Below are 15,736 nucleotides of genomic sequence, written 5' to 3'. Positions count from 1 at the left end.
GTTTTTTAAATACATTTTTTATTAGTCTCTACATGAAAAACCAATTCTGTGAGGGACCAGATTTAACTCAAGACATTACCCTTACACACACACACACACACACACACGCGCGCGCGCGCACAGAGAGAGAGAGAGACCTTTTAATGAAAGTATTAATTATATGGAAAGTACACAAATCAGCAGTATACAGCTTGAGGAGTTTTCACAAACAGAACACACTATCTATGCCAACAAGTGAACATAACCAGCACTTTATAACACTGACTTGTGTCCCCTTCCAGACACTACTACTTCCAAGGATGATGATTATCTCAACTTTTAGCACCAGAAATATTCTGCTGTGAATATACCACATTTAAAAAAAAAAAACCCTGTCTTCTGTTGATCCTTTCCATTTGAGACTGTTGAAAATAGTGTTGGGAAAAAACCTGACTTTTGGAAAAAAAATAAACCTTTTTCAGGGATGTATCTAGCCGCGGAGTTGTTAGGCTATCAGGTATGTATATGCTTAGCCTTAGTAGATCCTGACAGTTTCCCATTGTGATTGTACCAGTTTACTCTTTCACCAGTTATGTATAAGAGTTACAGGTGATCCACAGCCCTATTCGTATTTGGTATTTTGTACTTTTTCTTTTGTCGTTCTGGTTGATGTGTAGTAGTGTCTCATTGTGTATTTATTTTACGTTTCTCTGATACCTAATGAAGATAACTTTTCATATGTTTACAGGCCATTTAGATATCTTCTTTTCTAAAATATATGTTCAAGACTTTGTTCTATTTTATTTGGGGTTGCTTATTTCTTTCTTTTTGATTTGTAGTTCTTTATATATTCTAGATACCTAGATGTATTTATATAGTAAATGTCATATAACTCTTTGTGGGTTACTTTTTGTTTCCATTTAGTTTGTGGTTTTGGTGAGTAGTAATCTTTCATTTTTAACATAGTGTAGCTCATTGGAGTTTTTCTTTATTGTTTGTCCTTTTCATTTATTATTAATTGTTTTTCTCTTTGAAGTCACAAAGATGTTCTAGTATGTTTTCTCTCCAAAATTTTATTTTTTACCTTTCACATTTAGAATTTAAATTCATCTGGGATTGTTTTGTTACAAGACCTGAGATTGCAATTAAGATTAATTTTTCCCTTAGCAATATCCAACTGACCCAGCACCATTAAAAAAAAATCACACTTTTGGGGCTGGGGTTGTGGCTCCGTGGTAGAGTGCTTGCCTGGCATATGTGAGGCACTGGGTTCAATTCTCAGCATCACATACCTCAGTTGGGTATGCTATGGGCTTTTTTTTTTTTTTTGTACTGTTATGCTGTGAAATAAAAGGGGGTGAGGGCTCTTGTCTGGGGCTGCAAAATGGTAGCTGCCACCCAAAGGAGAGGTCTTTTCATGATCCGGGGTTTCTGGGGCTGCTGGCAGAGCTACTGTAACACATGGAGAACTGTTTCTAGCTGCAGTGGCAATCCTGGAACTCACAGAGCGGCAAGGACACTGTATGCTGGACCTTACCCCATTCCCTCTTCCAAGGAGCCCAGTCCCTAGCTTCTGCCCTGCTTTGTTCCTCACGCCTTGTTCTGGAGTCTTGTCTCCTATTTCTGGAGATAATGTAATCGGAACTAAATCTTCCCAAGGAAGATGTTCAGGGAACGCCCCTAGGAGATGAACCCAGATAGATTCATGCCAATAAAAATTTCAACGTGCAGCAGAAATGATCTGGTCTGGTGCCTTGCTGCCCACCAACAGGACAGCAGGCTCAGGCCAGAGCAAAGGCAAGAGTCAGGACACCATGGGTGGGTCAGCCAGTCTGACTTCAGGGAAGTTCTGAGCCCAGCTGCGGATGGATGTGCTCTTCCAGCCTCCTTCCCACCTCGCCCAGGAAGAGAGATCTGAGCCAAGAGCCACATGGTTGTGACCTGTGAAAGAGTAGAGGCAATGAAAAGTGTGGGAAGGTGGAGAGCAGAGGCAATGAAAAGTGTGGGAAGGTGGAGAGCACTGATCTGGTAGAGAGCTTGGTGGAAGGGACAAGGAAAACCAGAGGAAGGGACTGGCAGACCGGAGTGACAGTCATGTTTGCTTTCTCTTAATTAATGTGGTTTCCTTACAAACCCCCTGCTGATTCCCAGCTGGTTCACTCAACCATAACAACACGTGGCCTGCCCTGCCTAGGCCAGGAACTGAGGCTGGACGCCTCCCAAGAAGGGTCTGGTTTCATCTGCAGCGGCTAGCCCTGCTCCCCCTTACTGGCTTTATGCAGATGAGGGAAGGGACAGCACCTCAAGCTGTGGAGACAGCTGGGCTGGAGAAAAGGCCAGGGCCTGGCTGCTGCGGGTTCGCCTGGTTGCACGCTTTGGTTTCCCACGACCTTTCATAAGGGGCAGTACCCTCCTATTTGGGCTGTGGCCTGCCAAAAAGCTGAGTGGCGGGTGGGAGGAAACCTTGGACAAAAAGCCCTTGTTTGGTGGTGGCCTTCCTACAGGTGTGTCCTGCTGATACCATGTGCCTGGAAACAGTTGCGTCGAGGGTCTAGAGTTTTTGCTAATTCAACATTTTCCATCCAGTTTTCAGTGTCGTTTCTCTTCTTTGCCAGGATTCTTACTCTGTCCAAATTTCGTCATTCATTTGTTCACTGGTTCATTTCACCAATAGGTTATCAATTGAGCAGGTACTGCATGCCTTTTATGAACAAATGATTATATGCACCCAGGGAATATGCTCTGGGGGTGAATCCTCTTGTTTCACAAAAGAAACACTTTATAAATTTGATGATTGCCCTGAAGTTCACTTGCTCTTTCCTTTTTATTTAACTAATTTTTTTTACACATTTTAAATCATGAAATAGGACACACATTTCAGAAAAAGTATGTAAAAACTTAAATGTTCCATATAATAGATTCATTATAAAGCAAAACGGATTCATTTCTATGCTGGAGGACCAGGACACAGGACTGCCTTGATAAGGAGAAAGAAGGAAAACAAAGAAGTAGAATCAGTAAGAGGCAGTGTTAGCGGCCTTCAGAATCCCAAAGGCTTCTGGGAAAGTGAGGCTGGAGGAAGGCCCCAAACAAAACTGCCTGTGGAAGGGGAAGAGACCTGCTGTAGCGTTTGGGTGCCCTCCTAGGCACAGACTAGAATCCCAGCCAAATGAGCAGTCCAGCCTGTGGCTGTGTCCAGTGAGGCCAGCTCAGCTCAGTGCCCTTAGCAAGCCCAGCTCTGGCTATGTATTTCTGCAGAGGGCAGGATACCCTTACTGAGAGGGCCTTTGTGTCTCTGTCAATCTAAGTGACACATTTGAGTCCTTTCTCCTGGTGCCCAAGTGCATTTTTGTTTATTTTTTTGATACTGGGGAATGAACACAGGGGCACTTAACCACTGAGCCACATCCCCAGACCTTTTCTTAAAATATTTTATTTAGAGACAGGGTCTCTCTGAGTTGCTTAGGGCCTTGCTAAGTGGCTGAGGCTGGCTTTGAACTCATGATCCTCCTGCCTCAGGCTCTAATGCCACTGGGATTACATGCACCATGGTCCCTGGCCCCCAAATGCATTTCTTTTTCTTTCTTTCTTTCTTTCTGTTTTTGGTGGTACTGGGGGATTAAACCCAGGGCCTTAACACACTACACAAGTAGTCTACCAACTGAGCTGTATCCCCAGCCCTGCTTAACCCCCAAATGCATTTCATTCCTAAGGAAATGTTTTTAACCTTTTAAGACACTTCAAAACTGATGGTACATTTTGCTGAATGTGTAAAAAATGGTGCCTTAGGCCGGGCTGTCCTCAGTATGCAAAGAAGAAATATACAAAAACAGCTGGGTGCAGTGGCTCATGCCTGTAATCCTGGTGACTCTTGAGGCTGAGGCAGGAGGATTGCAAGTTCAAGGACAATCTGGGCCACTTAGTGAGTCTTTGTCTCAAAATAAATTACAAAAAAGGGTGAAGGAGGCTGGAAAGGTAGCTCAGTGCTAGAGAACCTGTGGATTCAATCCCCAAAGCAAAAGGACAGAGCTGTAGACTGAAAATCAGCCTCTTCCCTAACCAGCCGGCAACATAAAGCCAGGTGCACATGCTGTCTGGGCCTGTTTCTCCATCCATAAAGAGCGTCATCAGGTTCTAGATTCTGATTCTGCAAACAGTCCTGTTCTTATAACCCAGAGTGGTAGGGCAGCTGTATCACATTTGCCAGAACTTAGCTTGATAGCTATACCTAGCCACCACGGCTACTGAGAATTGTCTTTTTTTTTTTTTTTTAGAGAGAGTGAGAGAGATAGAGGTAGAGAGAGAATTTTTTAATATTTATTTTTTTAGTATTTGGCGGACACAACATCTTTGTTTGTATGTGGTGCTGAGGATCGAACCCGGGCCGCACGCACACCAGGCGAGCGCGCTACCACTTGAGCCACATCCCCAGCCCGAGAATTGTCTTTATTCTAGGCAGACATGTGGAAATAGTCCATTCACCTTGCTGAGACTCAGTTTCTCTTCTCACAAGATAAGATGTCTGAGGAATCACCCAGTGGAATGGACTAGACCTGGAAGCCCTAATTTGGCAGTCTGAATTCCAAGGCCCTCCCCCAAATCCCCATCCCTGCCTGGGGATTGCTGTGGGTGTCAGAGGGCCAGAAGATCACCTGGGCCACAGGCCAGGAATAGGGTCCAGGTGTGGGAGAGATCATCTTAGGAACCAGCTGGCAGGGGCCCCTAGAGAATGCTATTGTTGAGAATGGTTTTCTTCTGGATCCTAGGATCCAGATGGGGGACAAATGCCACAGAGTGGTGGGCAGAGAGAGGAAGGCGACAGCTGAAGAAGGCTGGGGAGTCCCTGCTGATGAGTGGAGTCGGGAGACGTGCAAGCCCTGCCTCTCAGTGCCTGTGGCGCCTGAGGCTTATCCCTGCACTGTTTGGGGCTCCCATGACCTCATCTGTAAAGTGAAATTCTGGCCAAGGGATCGCTGAGGTCACCTCCTAATTCTAGCTTCAGTCACTCTGAGTGAAAGCATAGGTTCTTCCTTTGTGCCTCCATCGCTGGGCTGGGCTGGGCGCAGAAGGGAGAGGATAGGGTCTCGTGGAGCTCTGTTCTCATGTCCTCACTCTGCCCCTGCTGTTGCCACAGAAGCCATTTTGACCCCAAGGAGATTGGCTTCAGGTGAAAGTGGTAGGGGCAGGGCCAGGATAGGGACAGTCACAACATTTCCTCAATGCCATCTTCCTGGCTTCTGGAAACTGAGTGAGCTTTGGATCTGGCAGTTTTGGGATGAATTTATTCCAGTTGTGAGTATTAGTAATAAATACTAAAGGGATGTGAGAACTTGTGCCCATGTGGTCTGAGTGAGCACACACATGCTCCATGGATAGCTCCTGTGTGTAGGGGGGACTGTCAGAACTCAATGCTTGGAAAAATGCCAACTTTCCTCTTTGTTCACAATTTCCTTTTGACCCTAGAGAAGATTTTCTGATGTATTTATGACTAAGAGCTGCCAGGACGTGGAACGTGAGAACCCAGGGGAGGCAGTGGAGCTGGCCTCTCTGCTCACTCCTGTTGGGTCATTGGAAGGCAGCTGGCCAGAACGGAGGAAGAGGGCAATTGCTTTCTTTCCCCTTTGTAACCCATTTGGCTTTCAAAGGGACCTGTGTCCCACTACTCCCCTTTGTTAGAAACTGTATGTAAGCTTGTGTGGAGGGGGATGGATGGATCCTTGGGGGGCATTGAGGACCAACATGGCTGCCAGGCCATGTTGGTCCCTGGATCTCTGTGGAGGTCCATCTCTACAGGGCCTCCCACACCCTCAGCTGCTGCCCCTGTTGCTGAAGTTCTGTTTATTTTATCTGTCGTAGGCCTCCGGGTCTCGGATCTGAGGGTTCCTCATGGGTGGAATCACCCCTTATTCTCACATCAGTCCTGGATGGCAGGAAAGGGAAGGCAGAGGGTTTTTTCCTGACATGACCCACCACTCCCAGCATTTGTCCCAGAGAGGACATGTGATTTTCCCCTAAAGACCCAGCAAATTAGAGAGAGAGAGAGCTAATCAACCAAGCAACTGGGCTTCTAGTAACAGATACTATTTGTTCTTTGCTTGGGAGGTGGGAGGGGCTGGAGAGTCTCTTTGTTGGGGGTTAGGTGGTCTCCAACAAAGGCGCTCTGGAAGCTGGACATTCCTGGTTGTCCTGCCTTTGGTCACTTGCTGGGACACAGAAGTTCCAGCTCTGCTCCACCAACCTTGGTTTTGCCCAGGGAACTGATGGCGAGAAGGAGGGCAGGAGATGGCAGGACAAGGGAAACCAGAAAGGGAGCAAAGGGTTTGGGGACAGAGGGAGCTGGAGAAAGAGCAAATGAATAATGTCCTGGAAAACAGCTCGTTTCCCCTTTCCAGCCTCCCTCCCTGCCCTGCCCACTGGAGACAGTCGTAATTTGATTACATTCGCTTCCAGCCTAGCAGAGTAAACAAGGATCTCCTGTGGAAGGAAGGCAGGAGGTGGCCCAGGCTTCTGGCACACTCTTCCCAGGGCCTTGACAGGGGTTTCGCCCTCCAGTGCTTGTCCTTTTCTCCCTGGGTGCCCATGTTTGGAAGGCTTCAACTCCCATTTTCTACCACTGTCCTGTGTCTCCTGTCACCCCCCGCAATGTCTTCACCCTGAAGCCTGCCTACCATGCAATTTTTAAAACTATCTATGATTTCCTGTTTATTATCAGTGTAAATCCTGAGTTCACTCATTTAGCATCTGTCCCCCTATATCTATCTCAGGAGAGGCCTGAAGGCAAGGCCATGTGTCTACCCTTCTCTAGGAGCACAGCATTGCTCAGGTCAAGGATGTGGCTAATTCTGGTTTTTATTTATTTATTTTTGCCCAATTTTTTTATTGTGGTAAAGTATGCATAAAATTTACCATCTGGGGATATAGCTTAGTTGGAAGAGTGCTTGCCTCACATGCACAAGGCCCTAGGTTCAACCCCCAGCACCAAAAAAAAAAAAAAAAAAAATTTACCATCTTGAAAATTCTTGGAAATTGAAACCAAGGCCTGGCACATATTAGGCAAGTGCTGATCACTGAGCTACACCCCAAGGCCCATCTGAACTATTTTTAAGTGTAGAGTTCCTCTGGCACTAAATACCTTCACACTGTTGTGCATCGGTCACCACCATCCATCATCCATCTCTAGAGCTCTTTTCTTCTTGCAAACTGAAACTGTGTACCTATTAAACACATAAGTCCCCAACCCCTGTGTCCCTGGCACCCATAAACCACCATTCTCTCTCTGTGAATTTGATTACCCCAGGTAACTTCATGTAAGTGGACCCACACAGCATCTCTTTGTGACTGACCGATTTCACTTAACATAATGTCCTGGAGGGTCACCCAGGCTGTAACCTGGGCCAAATTTTCCTCCTTTTGGGAAAGGGGAAATACTTGGGAACCATATTTGCCAAATTATATTGTTATACTCTGTGCATTTACAAATTGCACCATTATGTACAACTTTTCTTATGCACCAATAAAAAATATGGAAAGTAAAAAATGAATAATGTCCTGGAAAACAGCTCATTTCCCCTTTCTAGCCTCCCTTTTAAAAATTACTAATAATATACCATTGTATGAATTTAGCATATTTGCTTATCCATTTATCTATAGATGGGCATGTAGTTTGCTTCCACCTTTTAACTGTTTTGAATAATGCTACTAAAAACACAGGCATACAAATCGACTTTCTTTTTTTTTTTTTTAACACTAGGGATTGAAACCAGGGTGTTTACCACTGAGCTATGCCCTCAGTCCTTTTTATTTCTTTATTTAATTTTTAGATAGGGTTACACTAAGTTGCTGAGGCTGACTTGGAACTTGTGATCCTCCTGTCTTAGCCTCCCAAGTCACTGGGGTTATAGGTATGTGCCACCATGCCCGGCTTCAGCTTCAATTTTCAAAATAAAAGGCTACCACTATAGTTTGCATCTGAAATGCCTCCAAAGGCCCAAGTTTCGGAGGCTTAGTTCCCAGGGAGGCGCTATTGGGAAGCGGTGGAACCTATGAGACGAGGCTTTGTGGCAGGTCTTCAGGTATGGGGTGTGCTCTTCAGTGGAATATTGAGACACTGGCTGGCCCCTTCCTCTTTCTCTGTTTTTGCTCCTTGGACATAAAACAAGCAGGTTTTGTTCTTGTTTTATTTTATTATTATTATTATCATTATTTTTTTGGTGTTGGGGATTGAGCCCAGGGGCGCTTACCCAGTGAATCACATTCCCAGTCATTTTTATATTTTATTTTGAGATAGGATCTCACTGAGTTGAACTAAGCAGTTTTGTTCTGCTACTCCTGCCATGATGTGCTGCTTCACCACAGACCCAAAAGCAACAGGGCCAACTGCTTATGGACTGAAATGTCCCAAACTGTGAGCCAAAATATGCCCCCCACCTTTTTTTTGTAATGGGGGTTGAACCCAGGGGCACTTAACCACTGACGCACATTCCCAGACCTTTTTATGTTTTATATAGAGACAGGATCTTGCTAAGTTGCATAGGGCCTTGCTAAGTTGCTGAGGCTTTGAACTTATGATCCTCTTGCCTCAGTCTCCCAAGCCACTGGGATTACAGGTGAGCACCACTGCACCTAGCCAACCCTTTCTTTTTATAAATTTATTATCTCAGGTATTTGTTATAGTAATGGAAAGCTGACTGATCTAGCTACATTTTATTGATTGTTTACTACATGCTCAGAACTGTGTAGACTTAATCACTTAATTTTTACAAGTACCTATCAGGTAGCAACTATTCTCTCCAACTATTTTGTGGATGAAGAAATTGAGGGGCTGGGGATGTGGCTCAAGTGGTAATGTGCCCGCCTGGCATGTGTGAGGCACTGGGTTCAATCCTCAACACCACATAAAAATAAAATAAAGATATTGTTTCCACCTAAAACTAAAAATTAAATACTAAAAAAAGAAAGAAATTGAGGCTCTGGGAAGCAGGTGATTTGTCCAAGGCAAGGAAGGAGGACAGGGAAAATGAGAACCTGCTCATTCTCTTTAACCTCAGCCTTTTACTGCATTATGTTCATGAAGTACATGACACTAGGGTCTCAGAGTATGGTGCCCATCTTGCACCCCTAGAAAGGTCAAGCTCTTCCTCTGGCCCTCTGCCCAGTGAGGGAATCCATCCATCACTGATAAGTTATTTCATTAGGCAAAGGTCCTGTCTGCACATTTAATTGATGCCCCAAACTTTTTCCCAGAGTTAAGTCAAACAGTTAAACTTCCAGGGGCTGGAGCCCAGGCATCAACATTTGTAAAAGCTCCCCAGGAGATTCTATGTGTGACCAGGATTGAGAACCACTGGGTTAGAAGATGGAAGCAGAGGTAGAAGGATGGATGCCCCTTTCAGCCTCTTTGTCTTTCCTTGTGATCCCATTCCTCCTCCCTTCCAAGGATGGCGTTTGGCCACTGAATGTCTTCAATTCAAAGACTCTGAATCCCTGGGATGCCTCCTTCTCCCTCTTTCTCCACAGGTTCTGAGTGTGTGTGTGTGTGTGTGTGTGTGTGTGTATGTCCCATGGATAGGACACAAGGTTCTACAGGTCCCTGGATGGATCTATTTAAACCAGCCAGACCCAGAATGAAAATAAGTTGCTGACAGCCCTCAGGCTGCAGATTTCCCTCACCTCCCCATTGGGGCAAGGGTGTGAGGTGGAGGGCAGAGGTTCCTGCGTCATCAGAGGGTGGGGAGAGGAGGGAGGGGAAAGTACTTGGGCTTCTCGGGGTGGATCCAGAAAAATTGTGTGCCATGCCTGTCCCAGCTTTTGCCTGTAGCTATAGTATATCTCCTTGTGGTGCCCTGCCCCAAACCACAGCTGTCCCAGTCTCCATGAAATCCTGTTAAAGCCAGGGTGGCATTGAGGCAAGGAGAATATCCAGGTTGGAAATGCTCTAAGACATTCTGTCTCCAGAGAACATCTTGAATGGGGGCACTTTGGGATGAATGGCTCTGGGAGCCTATCCTGGGGATCTTCCTCCCAGCCCCTGGAAGTTTAAAGAACTCTAGGATCCTTATGGGATTAGCAGGCTGCCAGGCAAGTGCCCACAGGGGTGTGGAGGATGGATGTGGGCAGGAGGTCTGCCTTGGTTAGTGGAGTTTCTGGGTCCGGCCATTACCTTGCTGCATGACCTTGAGCAAGGCACTTCTTTCTGGGCCTGAGCATCTCTATCATTATAAAGGGTTTGGCCCAAATCACTAGTTCTCAAATTCAGCTGCACATTGGAATTGTCTGGGGAGAATTAAAAAGTACTATTGAGTGAATTTCATCCTCAAGAGACACTGATTTAATTGGTGTAAGTTGTGGGCTGAGTGTCAAGATTTTCAGAAGATCCCTAAGTGATTATAATTTCTAGCTAAATTTAAGCACTGCCGTTCTGGGTAACAGCTTCCAAACCAGTCACATGGTAGCATCAGTAGAATGTGAAGTTTGAGCCATGCCCTGTCAGCAGAGAGGACTACAGAGAGGCCTCTAGCTGCCCATCTACCTAGCTGCCCTGAGGACTGCAGGGGTCAGGGTTTCAGGACCAGAAAGACAGCTCTTGGATCCAGTGAAGTTTGTTGCCTCATTTGCCCTCCAATAGAGGTCTACAATGACACATGTACTAAAGTTGAGTAGTTTAAAGTTACAGTTAAGCATGAGACATATTCTTATGGCATCAGTATCCCTAGAATATTTTAAGAGAAAAATTATGATTCACTTTGTAAGTAAAAATGATGTGTGTGTGTGTGTGTGTGTGTGTGCGCGTGCTGGGAATTGAACCCAGGAATGTTCTACCTCTGAGCTACATCCTCAGTCCCTTTTTAAAAACTTGAAAAGTTTCCCTGCCTGGCCTTGAATTTGTGACCCTCATGCCTCAGCCTCCTGAGTCATTGGGATTACAAGCATGTGCTGTCATGCATGGCAGAATTATTATTTAAAAAATACAATAATAATCAGCTCAGTGGCACATACCTGTAATCCCAGCAACTCAGGAGGTGAGGCAGGAGGATCACAGGTTGGAGCCCAGCCTCAGCAATTTAGTGAGACCCTGTCTCAAGATAAAAAAATAGGAAGGCTGCTGGGTATGGTACCCCCTCACTCCCATACCCCCCCAAAGAAAAGAAAAAAAGAAAAAGACTGGAGATGTAGCTCAGTGGTAGAGTGCCCCTGAGTTCAATCTCCAGTACCACATACAAAAAAATAAAATAAAATAAGGCAGGCATGCTGGCACACACCTGCAATCCCAGCAGCTTGGGAGGCTGAGGCAGGAGGATCACAAGTTCAAAGCCAGCCTCAGCAATAGTGAGGCACTAAGCAACTCAGTGAGACCCTGTCGCTAAATAGAATACAAAATAGGGTTGTGAATGTGGCTCAGTGGTTGTGTGCCCCTGAGTTCAATCTCTGGCATACCCTCCCCCCCAAAAAATAAATATATATGCCTATATCCTGGAGTAGAATACACATATTTGAAGCTAAAAGATCAGATGTGAAATTTGAACACCATTTCAAGAGGCATGAGCCTGAAGTTGGGGTGGAAAGTAGTACTCCCCTGACTTGGGTATAAGTCTGAGGAAAATGCTGGCGAGGTTCTGAGTCAGTCAGTGCACACTGATCAGTGGGGAGAAGATGCGTTGACTCCATTAGTACTGGTATGCTTCCTGGAGGAAGAGTCTTCTAGGCAGGATCTTGAGGAATGGGAGATAGGAGGGTCTGGCCAGGGTCTCCGTAGACCCCACTAAGGAATGTGATCCCAGACATTCTTTCTTGCCTTGGGCTTGTGAATTCAAGAAAGTCCCCAAAGATCCTGCCATCCTCCAGCGCACACACACGTCCAGCTCCACACCTTGAGGCTGACCTGGCTGTGAGTCTTTCCGCCTGGGGCAGCTGAGTACAGGATTGTAACACCAAACTGCTCAGTCTAACCCCAACTTTATCGACCTGCAGCTGAGTCACTGTTGCAGAGGTAGCCACCCGCCACCCAGGTAGGGGAGTGGCCCCATTGCCCCAGATTCCTACCATTTTCTCTTACCCACTTACTCTGTTCCCCAGGCCAGAGGTAGGCCCCTGAGTTGCTGGGCTAGGAGCAGGCTGGGGGTGGGACAACATGTCTCCCATGTCCTGCATAAGGTCCTCCGGGCAGCTTGTGTCTATCCCCTCCTGACTCCAGGACACCAAGGGACGTGACCTTTAAGAGTTTCGGCACAGCCCAAAGAGACCAGGGAGGGCACTGAGTGGGTATGCTGAGGATTCAAGCCTTGTGTCCTCCGTTCAATAGCCCAGCTCTCAGAGAGGGGGTCATGAACTCTAGAGCCCACCTGCTCCTCAGCAGAGTGGCTGTTCTTTCTCTTTGGTGACTGGGCTGATCATGCCCTGGGACACTTGAGCTTCAACTCCACACATGAGAAACGATCCTTGTTCCTGACCTTCATCCTACCCCAAGGAGGTGTGGCACAGGCTGGTTACAGCATGAACTGTTTGGAGATTCACTGTTTAGTCTTCAAAGAGCCTAGAACACGCCTGGCACAGAGCAATGGCTTAGGAAGCATAGTGGGCCCTCCGCATTCCTGGGTTCTGCTGTGTCTTTGGGTTCTGCGTCAGCACATTCAACGAGGAGTGAACAGACTAATAAATAAATAGAAATAGCGTCTGTACTGAACATGGACTTTTTATTTCTTGTCATTATGCCCTAAACAGTATAACAATATTTCCATACCATTTACATTGTAGTATTTATTTCCATACCATTTATATTGTAAATAACCTAGAGATGATTTATGTATGCAGGAAAATGAGCATGGGTTATATGTAAATACTATGTGTTTAACATAAAGGACTTCGGCATCCAAGGAGTTTGGTTTCTTCAAGGGTCCTAGAACCCATCCTCTGGTTTTGATAAGCAGATTTATTGATTAAACAAAAGGAACTAGTGGACCTGGTTTTCGGTCCCCATGGTATATACTATGGGGCCTTTGTCTGCTTTACTTTTTCCTTCTGTAAAATGGGTTTGGCAATAGAATCTCCTTCATAGAATATTTTTATTTTTATTTATACATAACAGAAAAATGTGTTTTGGCATATTATACATATATGGAGCATAACTTCCCATTCTTGTGGTTGTACATGATGTGAAGTTTACACTGGTTGTGTGTTCATATATGAACATAGGAAAGTTCTGTCCGATTCATTCTACTGTCTTTCCTAGTCCCATCTCCCTCCCTTCCCTTCATTTCCCTTTGTATAATCCAATGAACTTCTTTCCTTCCCTCCCACCCCTCTTATTGTATGTTAGCATCTGCATATCAGAGAAAAGATTCAGCCTTTGGTTTTTTGGAATTGGCTTTTTCACTTAGCATGATAGTCTCCAGTCCCATCCATTTACTAGCAAATGCCATAATTTCATTCTTCTTTATGGCTGAGTAATATTCCATTGTGTAGCTATACCACATTTTCTTTATCCATTCATATGTTGAAGGGTACTTAGGTTGGTTCCGTAGCTTAACTATTGTGAATTGAGCTGCTATAAACCTTGATGTGGCTGTGTCACTATAGTATGCTGATTTTAAGTCCTTTGGTTAGATACCGAGGAATGGAATAACTGGGTCAAATGGTGATTTCATTCCAAATTTTCTGAGGAATCTCCATACTGCTTTCCACAGTGGCTGCAGTCCCACCAGCAATAGGATTTCATATGTTAAGCTTTGGAAGGTTCATGGATATATTAGGTGCTCAGTAAGTCTTGGCTCTCTCTTGCTCTTCTCTGAGCCCCTGCTGGGGTCCCAGCTGAGAGAAGTAAGGGCTGGCCAGAGCAAACATCACACACACCCTTGGGGCTTAGGGCAGGATACAGGCCCAGCCACTCGGGTCCTCTTCTTTTCACTCCCCTAGCATGCCTGTGCATGGAATGTGGTTCAAACACATGTAGATGGTGGGTATGAGGAGGCCAGGTCCCAGGCAGCCAGCACATTGCGAAGGGCTGGAGAGGCCTGCGGACTGCAAAATTGACTAACAAGGCCCAGCTTCCCCTTTGATCCTTCTCCCTACCAGCCTAGTCTATCTAAACCAGAAAGAAGACAGTGCTGCTCCCTTGCTTACTGATCCTCAAGGTTCATCTTGCCTCTGCCAGTGCAGCCCAGGATCCTGCAAGGGCCTCTGTAGCGTGGCTCCTGACCTTCGCTCTTCTTCTCTCTTGGCCTTGCCTGTGGCTGTTGCTTTTCGGTTGTACGTGCAAGTCACCGCCATATGACCTTCAGTTTCCCGACTGGCTACTGTCTGGAAAGTTCCTCTTGCCCTCAAGGCTTAGCTCAGACGTTCCCTCCTTGAAGATGTCCATAGGGCCCACATATCCTCTTTCTACCCAGCTCACTGGTCAGGATCTTTGTTGGTCTTATAAGTCCAGGTGCTATTTTCTCCACTAGGTGGGTAATTTTTGGGGGGCTTGTATCATGTGGGGCCTGGAGCTTAGCAGAACTCAGTGAAAACTCATGGAAAGAAGAGTGAATGAATGAATGAATTTCCTGGAGAGAGTATTCACGGGTATAAATCAAAGCTGAGGGTTGTTGCACCCTGAGAGGATGTTGGACTCATCTTCTTGGGGCCAGGATGTCTATGCATACACACTTGAAAGTAAGGGCAGTGGGGAGGGGACAGGTCACTCTGGGCTGGGGTTGGAGGTCTTGGAGCTGGAAAACCCACTCTTATTCCCTGCTTGCCACCCATCGAGCCTCTTTGGAGCCTTTGACTGTTGGGCAGGGACTTGGGTCAGAATAACGTTTGTCTTTCTACAGGATCTCTGGTGCTTCCTGCTTTTAACCTCTGGCCTCAGTCGCTGCTCCAAGCTGGACCCACTGAAGGACCTCAGAATTAGATGCCTGCCCTCAGGGCTCTCAGCTCAGAAGAGAGACTCAAAAATTGGTGGAGGTCCTGGAAGGTGATCTTGTCCAGACCCCGACCTGCAAGCAGGCCTGGGCTGGGAATGGCCTGCCCTTTCCTCAAAAAAATTTCTGTAGAGGGGACTTCTTGAGCCCTTTTTCCTACTTCTCAACCTTAGTCTCTGGCTGGGCAGGACTCTTCCATCTCATTTGTGCAGTGGCCAGGCCAGCCTCTGGGTGACATATGCTGTATTTTGTAGACATATGAGGCAATGTAAGTAGCTGGGGGCATGTTCTCTGGATTCATACTGGGTACAAATCCCAGCTCCGTTGCTTGTTAGCTATGTGATGTTGGGGACTCCTTAATCACTCTGTGCCTTAGTTTCCTCATCTGTACAACAGGAATAATAAAAACTCACTTGGGTTTTTGTGAAGAACAAATGAGCTAATACATGAAAGGCATTTAGTGGGGGGAGTGCCTGGTGAGGGGTCAGATACTTGGTAAGTGTGAGCTTTTGATACTTTCCTGCTGTGCTCCTGATCTGGCTCAGGTTCCACCCTTTAGCTTGTCTCTCCGCCTTCACACACTTGCCTCCCTAAAAGGACTCCATCTGGTAAACGTGTGCTAGGGGTCCTCTGCTCTCAAGAGGTTCACAGTCAGTGGAGTGCAAGGGTGCACGCCTGAAATCCCAGCGGTTCTGGAGGCAGAGACAGGACTGTCACAAGTTCATAGCCAGCCTCAGCAATTTAGGGAGACCCTATGCAACTTAATAAGACCCTGTCTCAAAATAAAAAATAAAAATAAAAAGGGCTGGGGAATGTGGCTCAGTGGTTAAGAGCCCTTGGATTCAATCCCTGATACCAAA

At 46.1% G+C, this 15,736-nt stretch overlaps 1 protein-coding gene across 3 annotated transcripts in view; it reads left to right on the top strand.

The window, feature by feature from the left end:
* The window catches only part of Rsph9 (radial spoke head component 9), a 50,966-nt gene extending 35,673 nt beyond the window's left edge, over positions 1–15,293 (top strand). For 2 of the 3 annotated variants that reach the window (XM_046426127.2, XM_046426129.2), the window contains one exon: positions 14,787–15,293. The gene's annotated coding sequence lies outside the window, so the exon portion shown is untranslated. The remainder of the gene's footprint in view (positions 1–14,786) is intronic. The other variant, XM_058573181.1, reaches the window with a different exon arrangement.
* The last annotated feature ends 443 nt before the right edge of the window (positions 15,294–15,736 follow it).

The sequence above is a fragment of the Marmota monax genome, unplaced genomic scaffold, assembly GCF_021218885.2.
Source record: "Marmota monax isolate L192 unplaced genomic scaffold, Marmota_monax_Labrador192_F-V1.1 WCK01_AAM20220418_F8-fsc00187, whole genome shotgun sequence".
NCBI classification, from domain to species: Eukaryota; Metazoa; Chordata; class Mammalia; order Rodentia; family Sciuridae; genus Marmota; species Marmota monax.
Note: the sequence above shows the minus strand (reverse complement) of the source record. Positions and strands in the feature narration are given on the sequence as shown.